The following is a 3,726-nucleotide window of genomic DNA, read 5'->3' as shown; positions in this document are numbered from 1 at the left end:
CTTTTAAAAACAGATTCTCTTGGTTGCTGGGAACACACACGGGGAAGTTGTGTGTGAGGGGGTATGATCCAGGGGACAGGGAGGATAAGCTCCCCACTCGTAGGGCAAGGAGTGGCTCAGCTTTGTGAGCTGAGGATGGCCCACGAGGTTCCAGAGAGAAGGGTCCCTGCTCCGTCCCTGCTCTGTGCACCCCATTCCCAGCCTGAGAAGCCCAGAGCCACCCACAGCCCCGCAACACACACACACCAGGGAGGAGAGCCAGTCACCCTGGCTCCCAGGCTCCAGCTCCAAGGCTCCCGGCACTAGGAGCTATTTTCAGCTTTCATGCCCTAGGACACGGCCAGAGCTATTGTCTCAGGAAACTCTCTGTCTGTCTCTCGCCCGGCCTCCCTCCCTTCCTCCCTCCCTCCTCCGCTTCTTCCCCTCCAGCTCCATCTGTCCTCCCCTCCACCCTGCATTTCTACACAGGATGGCTCACAGACAGCTCCTCCCCGTGCCCACCTGCCACCATTCCATGGATGTCAAAGCAAGCCCTGGGGACTTCCCTGGAGGTCCAGTGATTAAGACTCCGAGCTTCCACTGCAGGGGACGCGGGTTCGATCCCTGGTCAGGGAAATAAGATCCCACATGCCACACAGCACGGCCAAAAAAAAATGAATAAATAAAGTTATAGTGATGAAACAGCCCTAGTGGTGCAAGGATGGGACGTATAGCTCTATGGTATAGAAAAAAGGTCCAGAAACAGATATATGAGAACTTGATATGATAGAAAGTGGGGAAATTAAGGAGTTTTCAATAAATGGCATTAGGACAATTGCATATCCATGTGGGAAAAAGTAAATTAGAAAAAAAAAAAGCAAGCCCTGGTCAGGTGTGACCTTGGGCCCAGGGCCATTGGCACACGTTGTCATGTGGGACGTTCTTCCTTAGACTCCTCCCTCCCTCCTGTGTCACTGTCACTTCCTCCAGAACCTTCCTGGACTCCCCTCCACAAGCCCGGGGTGTGCCCTCACCTGCCCTGGATCACCAGAATTCCAATCCCGGCCCACCCTTCCCTGCCAGGTAGAGAACTGTGCATGGTCAGTAAGACCGTAGAGGTCATTGGCCATTGCTATTGCAGCTGGAATTGTTACTGTGTTTAGATAGGGTGACCAACACCCGCCCCCAGTTTGCCCAGGACCGCTCAGGTTTGAGCGCTGGAACTCTGGGGAAACCCTCAGTCCCGGGGGACCCCAGAAGGCTGGTCAGCCTATTTAGGACAGATCTTTCACTTGATCTCCCAACCCCCGAGAGCCAGAAAGGGAATCTCCCCCCTCCTTCCATTGTAACCTTCATTCATTCATCCACTCATCCCTTTATTCAACTCCTTTATTCAGCAAGTATTTATGAAGCATCTACTACACAGCAGACACTCTTCTAGGTGCTGGGGACGTAACAGCATCCCTGTCCTCAAAGAGCTCACGTTCTAGCGAGGGCAGCAAACAGTAAACTGAGAAGGTGTGATTTATTACATGGGGATGATGTCTCGGAGACCACTGCAGGGCAGGGGAGGTGGGAGAGGAAAGGGGCAGTTCTAAATGCAGGTGCTGATGGGATTGGGGCAGACCTTGCCCTGGGCCAGGCTGGTTGCTTCAACACAGCTGTCCTCGCCCAGAGCCATCCTGCCCCCGCCTCACCCATTTCTTCCGTGATGTGTTCGGAAAATCTGTGGTTGTCACAACTGGGAGGGAGGGCCCCTGGAATCAAATGGGTGAGGCCAGGGATGCTGCTAAACCCCACACACTGCCCAGGAGGGGCCCTCAGCAGAGGATGACCCGCCCCGAATAACCCCAGTGCCACGGGGGAGACCCTGCACTAATATTATTCAGACCCGCTGGTGCCCCCAGATTCCTGCACAGGCAGGGACTCTAACCGGGTCACCTCTGTATCCCGAGGTGACCTAGAGTGGGGCAGCCAGGAGGGCTGAGATGAGTATCAGGGGTGAAATGACAAACCTCTGCACCCACTCTCCCCTCCGCACCCCAGGGGCGATGGTCTCTATCTCCTCCCTGTGCAGGTAGCTTTCCCCTGAGCCATTTCTTCTTGTCAAGGTCCCTGTCGCAGGTTGGGTTCCCCGAAGATGATGTTGAGAGCAAGGATTGGAGTGCAGGTGGTTGATGTGAGGCGTGCAGGAACAGATACAGCTGCCATAGGGTCCCACAATTCCACTCCTGGGCATAGATCCGGAGAAAACTCTAATTCAAAACTATACATACACTCCTGGCATTTCCCTGGTGGTCCAGTGGTTAAGAATCCATGCTTCCAGTGCAGGGGGCGTGGGTTCCATCTCTGGTCAGGGAACTAAGATCTCACATGCCGTGTGACAATAAAAGAAGAAAGAAAGAAAAAAGAAAGAAAGAAAGAGAGAGAGAGAGAAAGAGAGAGAGAGAGAGAGAAAAAGAAAGAGAGAGCGAGAAAGAAAGAAAGAAAGGAAGAAAGAAAGAAGAAAGAAAAGATACATGCACCCCAATGTTCATTGCAGCACTATTTACAGTAGCCAAGACATGGAAGCTACCTAAATGTCCACTGATGGATGAATGGATAAAGAAGATGTGGTACATATATACAATGGAATATTATTCAGCCATAAAAAGAATGAAATAATGCTATTTGCAGCAACGTGGATGGACCTAGAGATGATCATACTAAGTGAAGTAAGTCAGAAGAGAAAGACAAATATCATATGATCTCACTTATATGTGAAATCTAAAATACGACACAAATGAACTCGTCCACGAAACAAAAACAGACTCACAGACATAGAGAACAGACTTGTGGTTGCTAAGGGGGAGAAACAGTGAAGGAGGGTTGGATTGGGAGTTTGGGGTTAGCAGATGCAAACTATTAAATATAGGATGGATAAACTACAACGTCCTACTGTCTAGCACAGGGAACTATATTCAGTATCCTGTGATAAGCCATAACGGAAAAGAAAAAAGTTTTATTTATAGGTTCCATCCCTAACTGAGCTGGCCCATCCCCTCCCATGGTTCTAAGTGCAGCCCGAGGCTGCAGACTTCCCACCGTGGTCTTCAGCTCCAGAGCAAGCCACCTGCAAACCACCCACATCTTCCCAGGGGCTGGCAACTCTCCTTTGCTACTGATGCCAAGACACATCCAGATAGCAAAAATGTGACCATGAAAAGAAACTCAGGCATGTTCAAATCAGGGAAATAACATTCTTAGCTCTGTTCAGTACTCGCTTAATTTTAGAGCTTAGAGTTACAAAAAAGTTGCAAAGATCTGTACAGAGTGTACAGAGTGCCGTGGACCCTGACCCAGTACCCCTATTTCCAACTGGTTAGTACCTTAGTACGACATGTTTATCCAACTAAGGAACCAAGATGGATACATTGTTATTAACTAAAGTCCAAACTTTATTAGCATTTCCCTAGTGTTCCCCTAACATCCTTTTTCTGTCCCAGTCTCCTCTGGGCTGTGACGTTTCTCAGACGTCGCTGGGTTTTGATACCTTGAAAGTTTTGAGGAGGACTGGTCAGGTATTTTGTTGCTCAATTTGTTTGTCTGTTTGTTTTCGGATGTTTTCTTATGGTTGGTCTGGAGTTATGGGGTTTGGGGCGGAAGACCCAGACAGAGATAAAAATGCCATTCTCCTCAGGTCACATCAAGGATACACACCATCAACGGGACTTATGACAAACGATTTTACCCTTGATCACCTGGCCA

Source organism: Balaenoptera physalus (genome assembly GCF_965194825.1).
Source record: "Balaenoptera physalus genome assembly, contig: SUPER_1_unloc_17, whole genome shotgun sequence".
Taxonomy (NCBI): Eukaryota; Metazoa; Chordata; class Mammalia; order Artiodactyla; family Balaenopteridae; genus Balaenoptera; species Balaenoptera physalus.
This window is presented reverse-complemented; position numbering follows the sequence as displayed.